The 22,111-nt window shown below is 34.9% G+C and overlaps 1 protein-coding gene and 1 long non-coding RNA gene across 8 annotated transcripts in view; one reads left to right on the plus strand and one right to left on the minus strand.

Moving 5' to 3' along the window:
* SLC25A21 (solute carrier family 25 member 21) overlaps positions 1-22,111 on the plus strand; it is a 232,825-nt gene that overhangs the window by 89,392 nt on the left and 121,322 nt on the right. The window lies entirely within an intron of this gene.
* LOC146436181 (uncharacterized) lies at positions 18,434-19,567 on the minus strand. The gene is made up of 2 exons (XR_014852885.1): positions 19,093-19,567; positions 18,434-18,675 (listed from the first exon to the last, which is right to left on the minus strand). It is a non-coding gene; the product is annotated as an uncharacterized LOC146436181 (long non-coding RNA).

Raw genomic sequence — 22,111 nt, forward strand, 5'->3', positions numbered from 1 at the left:
TCCAGGCATCTTTCCAATACAAAATTGTCAGGAAGAAAAATTGCCTTTTGTGTCCTGCTTTCCTCCTCACTTGTGTTAGTACATCTCTGGATAGCCACACCAGTGAGAGCAGAAACTGCTAAATCTGAAACCTCAGGATTACAAAACATCCTTTTGTGTTCAGCACCACCTTGTTGTTTTCTTGGTGACCTGTTCTTTGATTTCTATCTGTTTCTTTAATTGGTGGGCAAATGCTCACAAGCATCTCTGCCCGTGTTTGTTTGTATGTGCTGGTCTCTAGGGTGAGGACTGATTTTATTTCGCTTGTCCCTTTATTTAAAAGAATGTAATGACTCCATTTACATTTATTCTGAATAAGTAGTGCCTGTGATAAAAATCCACTTCATTACCATCTATCCCAACCCATTAAGGTGGTTTTGCAAATAGAACTGAGGTTTAGACCAGAATGTATTTTGCATTCAGTTATTCCACTTTGAGATAGTTTTACAGTTTGATGGGGGTTCTCCATTGTACAGAATGAAGAACCTACATGGCTGCTCACTTGTGCATCCCCCAGTGCTCTTTCTTGAAAAGTAGCTAAGTTGATGAAACAATTTATGTAGAATTGTGCCTCAGCTGACCAACAAGTAACTTGTGGGAAAGGGAGATATTGTTCCTTTCGCTTCCTTGGATATTTTATTTTTTCTTTGGCTGTAGAGCTCATCTGACAGTGAGGGATCTGCAGGGTTCCGTGGTGATTGATTCAGGGAGCAAAATCAGAGCAACATCATTCTGCTAGTTTGTAAGATGATTTTTTCCTGACATTTTAAAAAAATTATTTCAGGAAATACCCAAAGGACAGATGAAGGAATTCAGCATTTGTGCTATTCATATTGGCAGGAAATAGAACCAAGTGTAGAACCAATAAACATATGGGCATAATCAAAACAACCATTGTAAAGGGAAGCCGAATTATGGGATTTCAGAGTGAGTCAAAAGAAGTGTGTACAAATAATGTAATATAGCTGGATTTTTAAGAGACTTTCAAGGAGGGTCCTTGTCAAAGGCTGTTTAAGAAACTGGTATAAAAAGGAGGAGAAAATATTTGTATTGCATAAATAACTGAAGAAAAGGAAACCTAAATGAAGAGTAAATGGTCAGTTTTCACAGTAAATGGAGATCACACGTTAGACTTCTCAAATAAAGGGAGGAATAATGAGGTGATCATCTGTCAGTGATACTATTATAGAAAGAAATTAAAAGAAGGGCCAAATACAGAGAGCTGCAAATGGAGTTTACAGAGACCATTTCATGGCTTTGTGAGAGAATGTTAGAGAAAATCAGTATAGGTTACTGTCAATTATTAGGCAGATGAGTTGGGGAAATCCTTTCATATGAAAAGACAGAGTTTGAGACATCTCATCATTCAGTAGTAAGATCTTGGGCTTATAATACTTCTACATAGAAGTATTTGTATTATATTCCTTTAGCAAAAGATACAAATAGAAATAGTAGTCCTGCAAAAATATTAGCTTAGTATCAATCAAAAGCAAACCAATGAATTGTTAGTAATTACTTGCAAGTGAACATAAAGCAACAAAATTTATGTTTCTTTGTACAGCTGTTGTATTTCTGTGTTCTGAAGACCATATGCAGTTACAGTCCCTCTCTGACTCTGTAAAGATATGTTAGAATTTGGCAAGATTCTGGGCATGGTGGCAAGGCTCACCATGAAGCAGTATTCATACAGGGGACATATAAACAAGTCAGACTCAGTTTTGTAAAGAAATCCTGAGGAATATGAAATACAGGAGGGACCACCTCTGGTGTGGGGAATCCCTCAGCTGTAAATTAGTGGAGTGCATTGTGGGGGAAGGGTAGCTCTCTACTCACTCTGTTTTTAACCTGTCAAACATCTGCTGTCAGGTACTGGGCTAGATGGAGTTTTAGTCTGGCCCAGCACAGCCATTCTTATGATCATGTGAGTTTACAACCTGAATTAGCCTGCGTGTGGTCAGGTTATGCCAGTGGAGAGAAGTGGCAAACATCATCCTCAAACTTATTTCAGATACTCAACAAGTTCACTGCTTGTATTCTAGTGTGTGCAGTTGGAGACTAAGTCTGTATGTAACTGAATTTAAAATACAGTGTGTCAGTGGTTTGAAGTTTTTGCAGTCATTCTTTAAAACATGCACTGAAAATTGAGAGGGTCAAACAGTGCTTATATTGGAAAGAAATCAAGGTAATTTATGACATGGAAAGCTGTTAGGGGGTCCAAACAATGCTTCCTTTTCTGTTGACATGATAATACAGCCATCTACATATCATTACTACAAAATCATAGATGGATTTCCTATATAAAAGTGCTTTTAAGAGACATATTCTCTCTTTTTTGCCCACTACCTTTATTTCTTTTCCTTCTGTTATATAAGAGCAGGAATAGCAACTGTTCATGATCTTTTGTATTCACTTCCATGCTCAGGAGACAGGAGAAGCAGAATTCTGGCCAAATTTATAGATTTGCAACACTGGTATATATAATTGATAAAATTTATTATTTAAAGAATTGTGGTTGTGTGGCCACACGTGCTGAATCATTTTTAGATCTAACACCTAAACTCCATCCTAATGCTGGCTTCATGCCAGCATTCATGGTTCATGGAAGCATCCACAGGACTACTTATGCATTCCCAGATGTGGTTTGTGTGCTTTCCTCTTCATAGAGGCTTGCTGCCTTCCAAATTAGTAGAAAATCTGCAACACATATGCTTCCAAAAACTGTCTCAAAATATGATGATTTAATACAACATTCCTTTCTGATTAGGAAAACTACTTCCAATGAGCTATCTGCTTAAAGATTTTTATCAGACATTCAAACTACTGATTCTGCTTTTAAATTATGCTTTCCTTGGCTGTATATTACCTCATTCTGACATCTTGCACCAGAAGATTAGTTTTCAGCTTGTAGAACACTGTTTTAAAAGCGTTCCCCCTTTTATATTAAGCAGAGAGAGCAGCTCATTAATTAACACTTTGTACTGTTATCAGTGTTCTCAGTGCCTCGAAGTGTTTGAGCTGCCTTGATGCACATTAACCATGATTATTGTCAGTCAGGCACATAGACATAAAGGTTATGTCATGATCAGCATTTTGTACAGTGTGAGTACACAAAAGATATTATGGTTCCAACACATGAAATGAGAGTGAGGTAGTGAAGATGAACAAAAATAGAAGACAAAAGAATTGATTCTATGAACTTTAGTTTGACAGTGCAGATGGTGAATTTTTTCAGTGGTGATCCCAGGTTTCCAGGCCTTCAGCAGAAGAGTTTTTCTCCTCATTCTGTCCTTATTTGAAGTTATCCTCTCTTTTGCCCTTTTCTATCCAGAGAAGCTGATCTCCAACAGTATGAAACCTAGACCTCGCTCTCCCTTGATTCACAGCAAATATTAGGTGTAAAATTAGTTTTACAGGCAAAGGTCTTGGTTTGTTTTTATTACCATGTTCTACAAAATATTCAGAGTACAAGTAATTTTCAAAAGCAGGCTCCCAGAGATCACATTATAATTTGGTATGAAGATTACTGCTTGAATGAGCTACTGAAGTAGAAAATGAATAGTAAAAGAGTTTTTGAAATTTAGTATAAGATCCATCCATCAAATTAAGATATTTTATGGAATAAGAAAACATTTCATTTGGGAAACCTTATTTCTTCTTCTCTAGTGAATGAGCGTGGGGAGAATCCTTCCACCCACATTTTGGGGTTTTAATAGTAAAGTTCTTCTTCAACTTTCCTATTATTGCTGTTCGCAAATTTCTTCCCAAACTCACCACGATTTTCACGCATAGATGTCTCAGAAACTGATTCTGCAATATCATGCCTAATCACCAACAAACATACAGGCATTTCAGCCACACCAGGGAGAGGACTTAAGATGATTCAGCCTTGGATTAACACCAACCCTTTCAATGCAAGGTGATGAGCTTCAGTCACTTACATTAATTTCTCAACCAGTTTTGTAGAAATGCTAGAAGCTAGCGCAGCATGTACGTAATATGATACAGAACTCTACTAATATAAATGATAGCTTAGCTGTAGAGCTGGTGAACAAATGATTTGCTAGTGTAACCGAATACCCCAGTCTAGTTTGATGTTGCTAGGGGCTGAAAGGAGACACAAATGCAAGATGTAATTTTCTGTTTAATGCAGTGTTTGATAGCCACAGATGGCTACACTTGTAGGCCAAGACAAGTAAAAAAATATAACTGCATGGACTGGAGATATTTTGCAAGGTTTTTACTGCCTGGAAAAGAAAAATCAAGATGTAGGTCAGAGCAAAAAAAGTGAAGCGGGAAGCATGGGAGATTTTTGTATCAAATACAAAATTCAGCTTATTTCAGATCTGCTGCTTCAAATAATCTGAGTGTGTGCTTATGAAGGTTGTGATCATTTACAGTGTGACTTTCCTGCGATATTCTTTTTATAGCCAAACATCTCCATTCTTCAAGAAATGATGTAACGATTACTTTTTTCTTTAGAGAGTAACTCTATGAAGCTACAGCACTTCAGTTGTTAATTCCCAGCATTATCAGAACATAACTCAGAGTCTTGCTCCTTTAATGGAACTATCCAAGTTACCAGTTGTTGATTTCCCTGTTACTGGCCTTTTTTCCATGGCTGGATTTAGAGTCTGTTCAGCATTTTCCACCTTAGTTTCCAGATCTGGAAGCTCTTTGGGTTTTTTTGAGGTCCCTGGAGTAAAATGAGAGCAGGAAAACCCAACTATTCCTCCTGCTTATAGTCAGATCCTCAAGGGACTCAAAGGCTGAAGCTCTGTGAATTACATTCTTGTACACATATGGAAGGAGTCCTTGGGCTGCCTTCATTCATTCATTAATGATTAAAGGAATAAATGTTTTAATGTAAAGGTGCTAAGAATTCAAGAGATGACCAAATGCTTCAATCTGTAAGTGAACAAAGAAATATTGATTCCTTTCCAAACCCTCTGAATCAAACTGCAGGGGTTCGTTTTGTGAACTGAGCCCTGCAGGATTCACACAGCTGTAGAGAGAAATCTAACACCTAGTCCAAGTGAAACAATTGCAAGATCCAGCAAAGAATTCCTAAACCACACAAGACATAAAACTTGCTCTGTGAAAGTCTTGTTTTCTCTTTTTAATATTTATGCAATCTATCCATTCATTGTCTATGTCCTTACTAACGGTACGTAACTATTCTTTACTTCAGGACAAATCATAAAACCTACCTAAGTGAGGTTTTCTTCAGGCAAACTGTTTTTGAAGTCTCTAGAAGGTAGGACTTTGCTCCAGTAAGATCTGAATGAGGGTCTCATGTTATGACCTTGAATGACTCTTACTGACTTTTTAATAAAGCATTTAAATAAAATCAATAGAGCTCTGAGCTGTGTGACCATTCATTTGCTCAGAATTCTGCCTTCTTCATAAGGACAGCCTTTTAGACTGCACAGTAAGAGCTAAAGAAATTGTAGATGGCTAAAGTGTGCCAGAGTAGATTATTGAATTAGTGATGTAGGGGAAAACATAAACAGAAAATCTAGCTAGATTACAGGAAATCAGGCATACTTAATTGATGGACTAGGATAATGCATGTTTTTAGGTTTTATATGCAAAGAGGAAGTTTAAAAGTAGAGTTTTTGCTTTCGGAAGACATATGAATATACCAAAATGTATAGTTTCTCAAGAATATTGTAAAATCTTTAATGATTAAGTCTTGTGCCTGCCTTTATTTATGTAGTAGACAAACTGAAGAGGATAGTTCTGAAAGTCATTCATATGCTGTTCAAGTTGGAGGTGTAAATGGAAAATAGCCTTTTTTCTTTGAAACAGCATTGCCTGTTTCACCTTGAAATTTGTTAGACTTCTAACCCATTAATAACTAAATTAGCAATACCATGTCGCTGATGTAGTATCTTAGAGCTCTCTTTTGAACACTAAGTTCATAAGCCATAAACTGCATATAAATTAATGTAGTGCAAATTAGGAAAGCACTATTTTGTGGTAGAGTTCTGTGATGAAACAACTACTGCATGTGTTCCCTTGCTAGTTCTGATTCTTTTTTTTTGAAACATGTATCCTAGTGACAGGGAATCCACAAGCGCTTAGCAAATTGTCCTGTTCTGAAGGCACAATTAACATTGTGTTAAGAAGTATTTTATTTCCAGTCTTAATTTATCTGAGTTTGGTTTCCAGCTTTTTGAACTTTTTACAGCTTTATCCACTATGAAAAAGGGACCTTTATTGTCAAACACATCATCCTATGTGTACATGTGAAACATAGCAAAGTTCCAACATCACATTAGAAACTACATGTAGTGCAATAGTTATTTTAACTCACTTTGTCATACTTTAGTAAAAACCTTTTTGCTTACTTTACTTTAATTTAGAGCATCTTATAGGTGGACATTGTTACTAACAATTTTTCAACAAATTTCATGAAACTAAATCTCTGTATGTGTCATTGTGTTCTAACAAAATAAATGAGACACGTACTGTGCAGTTTCACCAGACCTGGAGCAGACGTGGAAAAGATATAAATGTGTCAGTATTACAGGAGGGAAAATACATAAATGCACATGGAGACTCTCTTAAGTCTTGGGCTCAGTGTGATACTAATTCATTTTGGTGACATTTGGAAAACTTCCCCCAACATTAATAATAAGTTTATAGTGGGGGGTAATTCTGACAGACACAGTGTTGAAATAAAAACTTGAAAGAACGTCCATCAGATTTTACAGGTGCATAGAACATGCATTTGCAGTTGATTGATGATCTTTTTGTTAAAGGTTGACATAATGCTGAATGGAATGTTTTGTTTATATATGGTGGTCTAGTTTATTGACCAGTACCAAAATGTATGACCAATTTGGGACTTCATACAGTGTCTCTTTTTTTCTTCTTTTTTTTTTTATTCCTCCTGGAAGAAATTTCCGTAGTTGTCCTCTCTTATGATTACCAGGACATGGGTGCTCTTTGATTATTTTATAAATATGATTTTCTTGAACTAATTTTTCCTGTAAGTATATTCACTTGAACTGAAAATTTTCGATGAACATACCAGAATTTTAAGCAATATTTAGAAAAAGAATTCTGGGATCAACCTTCTGAGCAAATGTTACAGAAATTAGTTTTATACTGAAAATGACAATAACAGTCAGCATGTAATTTCAATAGATCTGTCTTCTATTTGGAAGACTATTTTGAATTTCACTTAAAGAAAGAAATCAGAGAAAAACAGTAAAAGATCTGAAGATGTCTATCCCCAGTGGTTGGACATGAAAGAACTGAGCAGATGGGGCCCGTGTTTAATAAAAAAGTTGATTTTTTTAGTTTCTATACGATCAAATCAGTGGAAGAAGGGTTGTCTTTAACCTCACTTCCTCTTCAGAATCTTAAGATTAAAACAAACTCTCAGCTGCAGCTTATCAAAAAACTTATCAAAATACTGAGTTGGTTTTGAAATTATGAAGTGTTGTATAGTTGCCATTCTTTGTATTAATATAAAACTTTAGCTTTTATCTTAACTACAACATGTGTGTTCCTCTTACTTGTAGTAAGTGTGAAATGAGAAAATTTTCTGTTCTTCAATCAGTTCTGTTTGCTAAAGTTGGAGTCTCTAGATACCTTTCAGTCAAAACTGGCATCAACTCTGAAAGCTGGGTTTTTTCAAAAGTTTAACCAAAACTAATTAAAGGATCCTAATACCAATTTTGTCCCTAAAGGTCAAGCTATGATTTTGTCTTCCTTGAGACTGCACATTTGTATTTGTGTTTATTCAAGTGGGAAAAAAGCATATCAATATCTTGGAAATATTATGCAGTTTGTTGGTCTGCTTTCATCTTCCTTGTCTCAAAATACAGTGATCTGTATAACTGCAAACTCAGTGTACTTGTCCTGACAGAGAATTGATTGGGACAAAAAGGGAGATGCCTATTAAAAACATTCCCTTTCATCAGCTCTGCCAACAAAACATAGATTCCAAAACTGTTCTGCCTATTCTGGGTCATTGAAGTATATGGATTGAGATATCATCAGGGGAATTATCTGGTTATAATCCAACCAAGTCTAAAGAAAATCGAACAAATCATGTTAAAAAATAATTAACTAAAATACCTGTGTGTATCTAAGTTTCAGATACAACAGTGTATCAGTTAATCCAAAACCACATCAAATGCTCCCAGGCATGTGGTGTGTGTCTCAGTGCTGTGATTTTTGGGGCTGTCCAGTGCAAGGCCAGGAGCTGGACTCAATGAGCCTTGTGAGTCCCTTCCAAATTAGCATCTTCTATGACAGACTCAAGTACTCTTATTCTTCATATAGGAATAATATTTTATACATTGTTTTTTTTCACCACACCTTGTGAAAAACAAAGTTAGGGGAGTTAAAAGCACCCGAGCGGATCAGGTAATCTTGGCTCATGGGCCTTGTCAGATATATAAAGGAAGTGTAATTTTTCACAGTCAGACAGTTTGTCTTGTGAAAAGCTCAGGCTTCTGTCTGATGTTCATTGTATAAACTCCTGTATTTAAAAAGTCTAATATTGTAATTCTTAGATTTTCCACAGATACAGGATTTAATCTATCTAAGAGTTGTTCTCACTAACTGGGAACCTACATGGAACAATTTGGCTAAATTATGCCTGCTATATACCCGATTTTACTTCTGAAGAAAACTGATTTAGAATCTCCTTCAGTGATGTTCTGCCAGTGTTCATGTTCCTAAAATAAAGGTGAAGGCCTTTTAACCAGTTAATATTCCCCCTTTCTATCTTCTGAATCCAAATCCTTAAAGGTGATCCTGATGCACTGTATATTGCCTCTCAATATTCTTTAGGGTGCTGTAAGTTTTCTCTCTTTACTAGTGTAACAAGTGAATGTAGAAGTCAGATAGTGCTACTGAGAGAGTAAAAATACACTCTTCCACTAAGACCAAAGACCTCCTCTTCCTTGTAAGGAGGAATGTAAAGAGTTGGAAGAATCATAGATACATGAACTGACAGTGTAAAAAGGGAGGAGTAAGTGAAGCTTTACGAAGCAGAGTAGAAGACGTTTTCTGTGCTCTACAAAATTTTGAAATAAGGCAGTGCAACTAAACTTCAGTATAACTGTAAGAATACTTGAATGTAGATCTTTGTTGAAAGAATTTTTAGCTTAAAACCTAAATATTGATATGTGATATAATTTATTTTATAAAACAACTTATACCAGTAATTATGAATGTATTCAATGTATTCATCCTTCTGCATACTGAATTTTTCTAGAGTACCTTGGAAATTAATAAACATTTTGTTAATTTCTGCATAGAGTTTACTGACACTGATTTATTAGGAGTTGAATAAAAAGACATTTTGTTTTTCTTTCTTTTGTCTTTTTAATAGATTCAGGTTTATTGTGTGTGCAGGACTCAGTGTAGTGAGCAGGCTAATCAACTAAGCCACATTATTTAAAGAGTTGCACTATCCTACATATTTAAACTGAATGTCAGAGGGGGCACAGTTAAAAGAAGTACTTAAAATTATGTTCTCTTTTGTGTAATTGTGGGTTTATGTATTTTAACATAGTTGCATAGTATTTTGATCCTTTTCTTTACAGACCAAAGACTGTTTATCAATGCTGGTTTGGCTTTATTGAATTGATAATTCTAAATATTTGATTAATGATAACATTTTAGTATTGCTTTTAGTATTTTCTTGCCCTCACTTAAAACTACTTGAACTGCAGGCTCTTTAAAGCTAAAAGAGAAGGCATGGGCTTCCAGTCCAGTGATTAAATAACTTTTTATCTGCAAAAACAAGTAAACTGTAAAGAACAGTGTGACCATCAATTTGACAACTGTTAACTGTTGCCAGGGAATTTTCTTGGGTTTGTGATATTCCTCCAGTGAATACTTTGGTTTTAATTGGGACTTTGTGACTCTTGAAATGCTTAGTTTGGCATATAACTCCTAAGTTCAGGAATAATTGGCTGGTGTTTCTGCTATTTATCACGAGGCAGTGCAGATAAATGCTCCAATAGTTGCACTGATTTGAGTATTAAAAAAAAGCCATTGATGTCTTTTACTTTTTGTTATTCTACAAATGTAAATCAAGTCTTGTATAAACTTTGTATAACATGGAACTTGAAAATATGGAAACTGATGTTTTAAGACCAAAACAAACTCCTGTGCTATACTGAAGTCAGAATACTGTCAGGGAAATAAGTCTTTATCAGACGTGAAATTACTGATAAAAAATATTTCTTTACTGTAACATTGTTTTAAATAATATGCCATCTAAGAATGTATTTTGTGTATAATAACTGCAAGAAGAAGTGCATGCAGGTAGATATTCAGGACTTTCTGTGCTAGGAAGTTTAAACATACATCAGGTGTCAGAGTCTGGTGGAAAACTCTATGTCATGCAATTCAGAGCAGACCTGGTAAATCTATTCATCATGAGCTGCAGACCACCACTGTGTTTGCACTGCAGAAAGCTAGCCTTTCTTTTCTGGATAATAAATGATCACAGAACTGGAAATGAGTCAGACCTTTCAGACCAGCCAAAGACAAACTATCTTTGATTCCAGTCCTCTTGATTCACCTGTACATATTCCATGTATTACTCAGGTGCTAAGCAGAAGTGCTTTTTGTCTTTGAGGCTGAATGGCCCTTTAGTTTAAATTAGGGACATTCACTGGTCTTCCCTGAGAAAGTAAAATAAATTTGCTAGTGGTTACTAGTTGTAAAAAGCTGTTAAAATACACAAGTTCTGCCTCATTTCCAGTGAAATGCTGTGACTTAAGAACACTCATTTATTGTTACACAGTATGCTGCCAGACAGTCCAGGTAGATGAAACCTGATTCTCTCTCATTGCTTTAAGCATTTCATTATCACTTTTGGGCTGTTTCGAAAGACAAGGAAAATACAAAACTCCTTGGAGGGAAGCAGTAACTTGCAGCTGAGATTTTTTGGTGGGTTGTTGAAGTTTTTTTGCAATAAATTGACTGCATTTGACCTTTGACTCAGGAGCACTTTATGGTTTTCTATTACTCAAGAAATGTTTCTATAATGACAGTGCTATGAGAGGTGAGGTGCGTAAAAGAAACTGTTATGTAATGAAACATGAAGAGACACACATGAAATACTAAAAGCTTGACTGGGCAAGTCAGCCTGTGTCAGCAGTAATGCTAAGAACATCTATCATTGCAGAAGCTGTGCCCAGTCTGTGATACCCTACTGCAAGCTAGGTATGTAGTCAGATTGCTCAAGTGAAGCCCTTTTTCACTGACCTTTTACAATGATATGAAGTGTTGAATGTATTTTTAGATAAGCCATCTTCTTTGCTATCTCTAGACAGCAAGGTGTTATTGATTGATTCCTGCCTTTGCTTTCCCAAAGTCTTTTCACTGATTTGTTATGAATACTTTTATTAACTATATGCCTTTGAATTGTGCTTTTTATTGTTCTAATGATGTCATTAAAAGTTGGACATTAACAATGGTGTGAAATTGCAGAAGTCACAACTGCTCTTTTATTTACATGCAGTTAAATAGCTTTGTAATAGTCTTTTAATTCATGGGAGGCTATGTCCATACTGAAACAGACCATAGAAAAGTTCACTTAATTTTGAATTGTATTTTCCTGGTGTTGATGCCTGACATCTCTTATTAAAGAGATTATGCTTCTATTTCCCAAGTTGCAACTGCTTTCAGGAAAGATTATAAAGCCTTGCAGACATCTGCCATTTACTAGATTGCTGATTCTGATTAAAAGTCTCAACACTAGACTTTGATTACTGTGTACGTTAGAAAAACAACTTACAGAAGGCAAGTGTATTTGAGTATCACTGTTCATTGTTAAAGTTAGTACAGGTTAGGTCTGGAATTAACCTGGCTGAAAAGAGTAATTTTTCATTTACAACTTTCCTGGTCTCTTATGTTAGTGGTTTACATAATTAGCAGCTTGTTAACAGGTTGTTGGGTTTTTCTTTCCTTTTTTTTATTTTTAAGAAGAAATAGGAAAACCTTGAAATTACTGGTGTCATAAATCCTTCTGTTTTCAACATCTTATTTTTTGTTTTAAATTGTATTAAATTCTGCAACACTTATTCCTAGTATTGGAGTCTACTTAAATTTTTTTACAAAAGCTAACACAAAAGCAAATAATTATTAATTTTATCTTCATAGGAGGCTTCTGAGGCAGAGAAGTTCTAACTTAATTACACAGCAAAGGACCTACATCAGATAGATTGAGTGGCATACATAGGTCACACAGGAAGCCTGTGGTTGGCATGAGGATTGACTCTGTCTAGTTGCATCTTTTGTTTACAAAGACACATGAAACCATTTGTTATTTTAATTTTCCTTTCATTATTGTGATAGTTTGGGTTTCTTATAAAGTAAATAAAACTTTCAATAATGCTTAAAGTAATCCCTAATCTTCAAAATTAAACCCAGACCAAGGGTGTGTTTTACTATGTTAGCATTTTTTTCTAAAATTCTATTAAGAGATTTTTAACTTTTCTTAATATTTTATATTTATTTTCTCTTTTTTTTTTTTTTTACTTTACGGCTATGAATTTCCCACTTTAGCAGAGATAGGAGGTAGAAGAAGAAACTGCAATATCTTCAACCTGACAGAACTCATGACTGACAGGAAATCTCACAAAAAATTTTTGCCTCAAAGTATTTTTAACCATGATCTTTTTAGTCAGGTATGAGAGGAAAAGAAGCACAAGATGTGAGACTATGATCCCATGAAGCTTGTGGGATGGGACTGTCCATTTTTAGTTCAAAAAGCCTAATAGTGTTTGGATGTCAGTAAGATGACCAGCCCTGCCACAACCACCCTACCTTGATGAGAAAGTGAGGGAAGCAAATGACCAGCTGTGCAAAAACCTACTAACCACATTTCTCTGCCTACCATGGACCATTTTTATGCAACCATCTCCATTGCTTTAGGCACTTAATAAAGTAGTTCCACACTTTTTGCTTTGTCCTCAGCCCTTAACATGGATGATTTGGACACATTTTGAATGTGGCTGAATTGCCATCCCATGTTCAGGGAAAAACCCAAACTTTCTTCCAACAGATATGTCCTCACAGCATGCATCTCAGAGGGCTCTTAAGATCTATGCAAAGAAATACAGTTTGCAGATAATTCCATTTCCTTTGGCACCAAATAGGTCTAATTCTGCTGTCAGAGGGGAATACTTTTTCTTTCTTGTTTTTATTGGCAGGTGTACTTTTCCCAGTCTTTAAAAATTCTTAATTCATCTGTGATTTCTGAAGTTTTTCACAAAAGACAGAGACGCTAAAGAATAAGTCTGTGCTGAACTCTTCATTGTCCAGCTTTAGGAAACAATTAGTTAGAGTAACTTCTGGTATAATTTAATAATTAATGTCTTGTAAAGAAGGCACAGAGAATTAAAATGGATTCCTCACACTGAGAGTTGCGAAGCTCTTAACTGTCTTCCTTTTCTAGATGAAACAAATTTTTAGGCCCAAAGTAACTCTTTAAAGCATTTATTATTTATCTATCATTGGAGAATGCCCTTCATGTTACAATTTAAAAGTTGGCATAGTCCGTTTTAAATGTCAATATTGCAAATATTATAATGTTGTTTAAAGTCCATGTTCTATAAAACCTAGTTTACAAAGTGTTGCATTTTAGAAAAGAATTTGTAAATGTTTTTTCAAATCTTTTTTTAAAATTGCTTTGTTTGATCGTGCCCTCTGATGTTTGCTTTCCAGCTTTGAATACTCTAGCAAACATGTTGTAGGGGCACTGTCTGAAAGTACACGCTGTAAGCACATACTGCTGACTGCTCTCAGAACTTGAATTATAAATATTTGTTGGAAGCAATTCTAATCACTGAGTTTCGTATGAAAGGGAAGAGACTGAGGAAGAAGTCTCACACACCAAGGACAAAATAGTACATCATATTATTTGCCACTTTTTTTAAATTGCACACAGGCACATGAAACTCGTGGTTCACCTCTATCTATACTCAGTACTTAGTTCAGTAAAAATTTTTTCAGTGCTCAGTTCTGTTTCAAGCTGAGTACTTGCAAATTGTAACTAGAAAGTAAATTATATAAGGGATGTGCAAGAAAAAATACATACTTTTCGCTAGGAAAAGATGTATACTACGGCTCATGTGACTATGGCATCTACAGTGTTTATTAATTTCCTCTGTTGATGTGGTATACACTGTTTTAGTAAACATGGTACAATGCATGTGGAAAGGAACCTTTCATTTAAAATACTCCATGTCAAAACAAAACTGGCTTGCTGTAAATATGGTTGAATGGAAATCCTGAACAAAATTTTGCAGTTTTATAGCAATTTCTGATTTCCATAGCACTTCAGTTTGGAGGGGTTTGTTGGTTGGCTATTTAGTTGTTTAAGTTTGGAGGGGTTTGTTGGTTGGCTATTTAGTTGTTTAAAATATTTTAAGATCAGTTGTATGTTTATTACTTAGTAAAAATTCATTGTTGGTATTTTTCACGCCTTCTGGTAGTAGAAAGCCATAGACTTTGTGTTTTAAGTCTACTGAAAGGTACAGTGTCAGGTAGGATATTGTGTGCCTTTTTTTTTCTCTTAAAGTGAAACTTAGTGTAATGAATCAGTTTTCAGATGGGAGCATTAATAACAAATAAATCTGTTTGCTTCACTGATGGCAAGCAAGTGTGAAATGACTTAATTTTATGTAATACAACACTGTGAAGGCATCTCAGAGAAATTCCTGTGCAAATGCCTTGTTTCTTATGATAATAGTACTTTGTGGTGACCTGCTTTAAAGCATGTTCCCACAGAATTTTCTAATTATTGCAAAACTGATATGGGTTACTCTCTGTTGCAAAAAAAAGACATCATAAAAATGGCCATCCAAGGGAAATCTGTACTTGCTACATTTTTCTAAAATTCCTCAATCTGTGGACAAGGATGAAGTGGTTGTACAGAGCTTCAGCCACTCTTTCAAATGCTGGAATAGAATAGAAAATTTTCTTGAGAATATGACTATTGAATGAATGCAAGTAGAAGATAATACCTTTAAGTGTTTCAGTAAGAGGTGTTAGTTTTCTTTGAAAATCTGTTTTAATAGTCAGTAACCAAATCACTATTCCCAAAATCTTTTTCCTCTCTTGCCACATTAGACTAAGTGGAATGGAGTCTCATCATATGTCTACAACTCTTCACTATGTTTCTTGTGCACTGGAAGGGTTGCATCCTGAAGCAAAGCTTGGTCCTAAATCACAGGTGTTAATATAGTGAAGAGTTCTGGCAAAATTTCAATTAAATATTCACCTGCTCTTATGCCAGGCATTTATCTGAAAAAAATGTAGTTTTACTTGAGATTGCACAATTGATGGGTCTAATCCATGCATATATTTAAGCTGTATTATTGACTCAGTGACTTAAACTTTATAGTTTAGATGCTTTTTATCATCTCAGAAGTACCACATGTAGCCTTACTCTATCAGTACAAAATGAAGATGGTGTGTTCACAGCAGAAGACAAAAGAAGGGTTGGCTACACAGCATTTTTTGTCTTTATTCTTTGTGTTGTCCACGGTCAGCCTCTCCATCTGAGGCTTTTCTCCTACATCTGAGGCTCTTAAATATGCAATGTTTACATTCAGAATTTAAATGTAATAGCCAACATTGCAAGGAAAAAATTAAAAGATAAGTTCAGATCCAAAGGCTCTGTAGGTCTGCATTTAAAATACCTATGTCAGCAATAGATCCAATTCTCATGTTTATATGTCTCTTTCAGGAAATCAATATAAAATCTAAAGAATGTTTTATTGTTGTTAAAGCTGTAAGTACCTTCAAAAGTAATCCTAGGTATACTCTTCTGCTACCTTTATCCGCTAGGTGACAGCACAGCTCTTTTACCTTTTTTATTATTATTCCTAGGTGTTTTTTAAAAAAAGTAGTTCAGCACAAACTTTTAAGAATGTGTACTTTCCAAGTGAAAAAGTATGTGCTGTGCTGCTTCTTTTAATGAGTTACATTTTTATATGGTAAGTGAATTTTTCTAAGTATAGTTGCTTTAGTTAATGCAAATAAAATTCTTTATTGTTGAACAAAGTTGTTTAACTGTGAAAGATGGTGCAGAGTGGCTTAATTGTGGTCTGATAGCTATGGAAAAGCAAATCCTGGAAATAACTGGGGGGAAAAAAGCAGTTTTCAACCCCAAGGTAAGATATGGAGAACAATTATGCTTTTGACTATAATATTGGTCTTTAAAAAGAGCCTAAATTAATAAAGCTTTCTTCTTAATAAATAATAGATTTTGCAGTGCAGCAAGCCTTGTTTATAGGACTTGTTATGGTGATTTAATTAGAGATACACTACTTTCAGTACTGTATTTTATAATGCAGTTGTCTTCTACTCTAGTAGTTACTTCCAGTTTCCTGTAAATTCTTGGGAAGCCCAAGCATTGGGAAGAAAACAGAAGATAAAGTTTATGGAATTGTATTTCCATGCAAAAGTGTGTGCATTTTGAAAACCGATCCTGGCTAAAATTCATTTCATTGCTGTTTGGTGCTTGGGTCAAGTTATGTCTCCAAGTGTCCGTAGAAAAGTTGTGTCAGCCAATGCCCTGTGCAAGGTGAAATGTGCTGTAAATACTAACTTTCCTACATATATATTATATATATTATATGTACACAAAACATATAATTATATAATTAATTAAACTCATAATTTGTCAGGTTTAGAGACTTCACATTTTTCTGAAAGCTAAGTGCAAGTATTTGAAAGGCCAAGAGTGCCACATTTTGTGTTTATAATAAACATTTTTTTAATATATTTGATGATAATAGTTGATTTGGATGAGGATATTTTATGTTACAGTGTCAAGTTTCTTGTTCAGTGGTGGAATAATTGCATTTTCATACTAAATTGCCGTGATTCTTAATAAAGAAAAAGTATTTGTTACATGGCAGAACTGCTTCCTTCTATCATTCTGCTGCTGCATTCTGTGAATAAGTCTTGAAAACAAATACATAAATGTATACCGTAGGCATATTAAATAAGCAAAATGAATATTGCACAATAATAAAGCATGTTAGTCAATAAGTAAAATGAAATAACTTTACTGATTTCATGGATCGTCTTACCAAGCATCTTCAATATAAACCTTATAGAAAGCTGAATTTTAAATATTTAGGAAAAACAGACTTGTAATAATTCATAAAATGTTGTTCCTATAAATAAATTTCAGTATGGTTTACAGTGCTGATTGCCAGCTGAAAGTTTGACAAGATTTATGCTCTGGTTACTAACCTTCTCCCCCAAAACAGTGCAAGTTTGAATAGAATTTGGCCCATTTATATTTAATAGCTGAGGACCATGTAAGGCTTACCCATTTGAAATTTATGATAGAGCAATACAAAGGATTGCTTTGTACATTGACTTAGGATTTCTAGTGACATTAAAGGCTGGTTTATTTCAGACCTTCTAGTAAAATTCTGCGGTTCACCTCTGAGACATCGTTTTATATACATGTATATAACTGTTATTTTTTTGTCTTATTACAACATGGAATATGAATATTTCATTTAAAAGAAAGACTTCCTGCCTGATTTCCATTATTTTCCTGTTTTTTCTCAGACAGTAAAGATCAAGTACATTTTACTACGTAGTCAACTGCATTTCCACTATAATAATTTTTGTTTAGGCATAAAACAAAAACAACATACATGCATCCTCTGGCTGCACTTCATAAGAAGCACTTCTATACCTTTCAGTTTAACTGTAAAACAATTAAATGAGAAAGCTCTCATACCTGATTTTCAGCAATTGTGTGGATAACAGACACTACACAAAGAAGTTACCAAATTCTTTAACTGAGAAAGAAGAGATTGCAAACAAAATATATTTCTAAAAATATTGCATTTTTCTACAATTAATTTAGGAATCAAAGTAGCAACTCTATCCATAACTTTATAGTTAAGAACGCATAACTTCCATAATAAACTTGTATTTTGGGGTGTTTATGACTGTACTCTGACATTTAAAAATAAACTAAAGAAGTTATGAGGCCTTTTTGTGGCAGTGACTTTTTAAACTATGTATTCCAAAAAAATAGTTCTGGTTTCTTGGGGTGTACATACATAGAAATTAGTGGTTTTCAGACACAATTTTGTTAAATTGTAAACCAAAGAACATTTTATTTTTCCAGATAAAATTTTAAAAACCCTTAGTTCTTAAAATTATCAGTGCTAACAAAATAGAATCTTTATTTTTGGAAATAACTGCTATGGAATGCTTTTCCAAAAACAAACTTTCCTGAGCTCTATAATGCCTTTAGTTTCTAAGCAGGACAGAAGTTAACTAAAAATTTATTTTTAAGGGAGGCTGGTACAATACAGCTTCGTGTACCAACACCCTGGGCCTGTTTCTTACCTTTCTCATATTACACTAATGACTTCAGTTAAGTTGCTTGTGATTTATAGCAGTCCAAGAGAAACATCAGGTCAGTCATGCTTTTAGCAGCTCTTTCTACAAAATAGGATGTGAAACAATGCCTTCACTACTAAAGTCTGGTCATCTCTATTCCATGTTTCACAGGAAAAATTGATGGCTTGATTCTGAACTTGCTGAAATCTTTAAAAGCCAGGCTTTTCTGTCAGCTTCAGCAGGTGTCGAGTCAAGCCCTTTGTTCTGATCCTGCAAGGATTTATGTGCACAGTGCTGTATATCCATTAATTTCACGTAACCAAAGTCATTGCTGATTTGAGGCGCCTGACTTTGAACAGTATTTGTATTTTTACTTGCAAAAATTATAGTTCCATTATAAGTTGTAGTTCTCATTCACAATCAAGGCTTAAAAGCTATTTTTCATTCTTTGCAATTTTTAGTGGTTATTTTGTCTTTGATTTTGTCTTTGCAAAAACAATGGATGCATTTGGAAACATGCAAAAGAAAAACCTCTGTAGCATAAGAAAAGTAACAGACCGGTGGAAGCTAAGGAGTAAAACATATAGTTGTTCATAGAGTATATAAAAAATTAAATACTAATATTAAAACAAAATGTAGTAGGTTTAAAATGCAGATGACTGCAGTTTTTTCAGCAGCAGCACTTACCTCTGCTGTTGGAATGGTTCAGAACTTCATTATATTGGAGGTTTTTATCCTTCTGACTCCACTGGGAAAACAAACCCCATTTTGCAGCAGAATGCTGGGGCACAGACTGCAGGTTTTCTGCATTATTTCAGGGTTCTCCAAGACTGCATGAGCCTTTGCTCTATATGTAAGCCATTGCACCATCTGCCATCCTTTAGCTGAATAGCATCTTGGTTTCTTGCTACTACCACGTAATTATGTTATGATTCTGGCATTTTTTTGCAGCACAGGCAAGAAGGCAAGCTGTTTCTCCCATGTTAAGTAAAAAAAATTACCATAAAAATGTCATTTAATTTTATTAGTCTCATCTGAAGTAATTTATAAAAATGCATTAATTAGCTGAACAATGAATTCTTCAATCCTCTCTTCTTTATATCTTAAGGTGCTCTGTCTGTGCTTCCTGAGTTCCTTCCTAATGATATTGTGTAAGCTTTTCCCATGTTCTCTTACATTTGGGCAAAGGTAGTAGCAGCTGTGGCTAGTTGGGTGCATTGACTGTATAAACAGACTAGTTAATAATACTTGCAACTGGCTATGTGGCTGTTGCCAAGCAAATCCTAATCATGTTTCACTTTTGATAAAAGCTGTTACGACTATTAGACTAAGAAAGTGTCTAGCTTGACTTCTCAGCAGCTAATTTATTTTAAAAATAATCAAATAAATAGAAGAATCCTGTCTGTTTAAGATACCTATTCCTCTGGTAAATATAATTGAAAATGGCCAGTGAATTCAAGGTGTTCAGAAAAGCTGAGGTGGGAAGGTGTTTCTGCAGACTGTCAAGTGCAACCCCTGCTTGAAACACAGCCAGCTAGAATAGATTGCCTAGGGCCATGCCCGAGTAGTTTTTAGGTATCTCTGAGGACAGTGTCTCCACAGCATCTGTAGGCAACCTGTTTGGTCTCACCATTACAGAATAAATACTCTTACGTGAAGCAGAAGTTCCTGTATTTCAGTTTTCTCCCCTTGCCTCTTGTCTGGTCAGCTGGGCACCACTGAACAAGGGCAGCCTCCTGCCCCATGAGGTGGTTATACAGATGGATGAGAAGCCCCTGAGTCTTCTCTTCACAAGGCTGAGCAGTGCCAGCCTCTTCAGGTATATAAATGAGAAGCTCTAGTCCCTTAATAACCTTCAGGACACTTTATTGTACTCACTTCAGTTTCTCTCTCTCTCTCCTGTACTCTTCAAGTGCAAGACTGCGCATGTTTTCTGTACCTGTTCTTACAGTTCAGTACTGTTGAATGTATTTAAGCTTTACTTAGTAGCAGTAAGAGTGATTGCCTTTTGTACATCAACAAAAAAATTGTTAAAAGTATATTTTATTTTTCACCTGTTCATGAAATATTAAAATTTGCAGAAGCAAAGGAAGAAATACTAGCCCATACTGTAAGCAGAATACTTTTCTGGTTATACAAAGGAACACCATCTTTTCTGTTACTAATAGTGCTATTTATTGTTCTGGATATGTGAATTTGGATAAAGCAATTTGCTGTGTTGAAGAAGAACAGTGTTGGAATCCAGTCTTCTGATTATACCCGAAATTTTAGTGAGGTTCATTCAGGCTGCTGACTTTCACACAGAAGTGCTACAACTGTGTGACATTTCGAACTTTCTGAATGTATAATTTTTCCGTGTTGTGAGTGCAGAAATAGAGCAATATAAGTAGTGTATTTGACTACATAAAATACAGTTATAACTTTGACTACATTTATCTATGAACCTAAATACATATATATGTAAATATAGAACTGACTCATAAAATGTTTTAATCCTCCCCTTTTGATTCCACTGGGCTCTCAGACCTAACTGATTTTCAAAGATTCCATATTATTCCTTAGCTGTGCACTGTGTCATTCTACAAAGTGTTCTGTAGCAGAACATTCCTTTTACTGATCTGAATAGTTTAGGTTGGAAGAGCAAAGGACAAATGTAATGACTATGAATGGTGCTCATTTATAGATTTTTATGTTGCATGTGTTTCAGTACGTGTGGCATGATTTGTACCTTGCCAAATTTGATTTTTTACATCAATATTTTTATTCCACTTTTGGGTTACCTGTGTCTTGACTAAATAAACATGGTGCATTCAAATACAAAAGTGCCAAGTATGAAAAGCTTAGAGAAAAGTCTTAGCAAAGTCTTAGCCGATTCAGGCAGACTGGAGTGAAAGAGAACAATGCTAACCTACCAAGAAAATTACCTCCGAGGATTTCCCCAGTTGTAGAGATACTTTAATTTTGAAACTTTCTGGGGATCAGCAGCCAGTGTTACAACACAATGTCTGAATCTACAGCTCTTGTGGTTATTATTTATTTCATACGGTGCAATTTTTTTATGGAATAGTCTGGTTGCTGACTGCAGTAATCATAACGAACTCTGCCCTAAATGGCAATTTATTATAAGTTCCCCTCTGAAATAAACATTATTTTTTTCAAAAGTTATCTTCTGTAAGATACTTGTCTATCAGGATTCTTGCTGATCAAAATACTTTGAAATGCAAGTAGCAATGGAAGAATTCTCTTCAGTCAGAAACATTTTTAGGGAACCTTCAGTTAGTGACCTGAATTGAAAAGGATCACTTTATGAGCTTTAATTTATATTTAGCTAGTTTAATTGAAGAAAACACAAATACTGATTCTTCGATTAATTACTGATTCTCTAATTTAAAAGTGGAAATAGGAAAGAAATTGTTTTTAAACAATCTGTATATTAACATATTCATTATTCCTGTAGTGTTTCAAATTACTTCCTCATCCAGCAAAACTACAGCATTTTCCTGAAAACTTGTTACTAATTTTTTTTTTCTGGATATGCACATAAACTTAAAGGTCCAAGTATTTAGGCTAGGTGAGATTTTCAGGAGATCAGTGGCTATGAGTATGCACAAATGAGGGTTGCTTTCTTCTAATCCCCTTTATTCCTGGTTTCTCAAGTAATGTAAGCAATTAACACGCAGGAAATGGATTTAAAAACTTTATTTGA

The sequence above is a fragment of the Lichenostomus cassidix genome, chromosome 5 (assembly GCF_008360975.1).
Source record: "Lichenostomus cassidix isolate B80296 chromosome 5, HeHo_3.0, whole genome shotgun sequence".
Classification (NCBI taxonomy): domain Eukaryota; kingdom Metazoa; phylum Chordata; class Aves; order Passeriformes; family Meliphagidae; genus Lichenostomus; species Lichenostomus cassidix.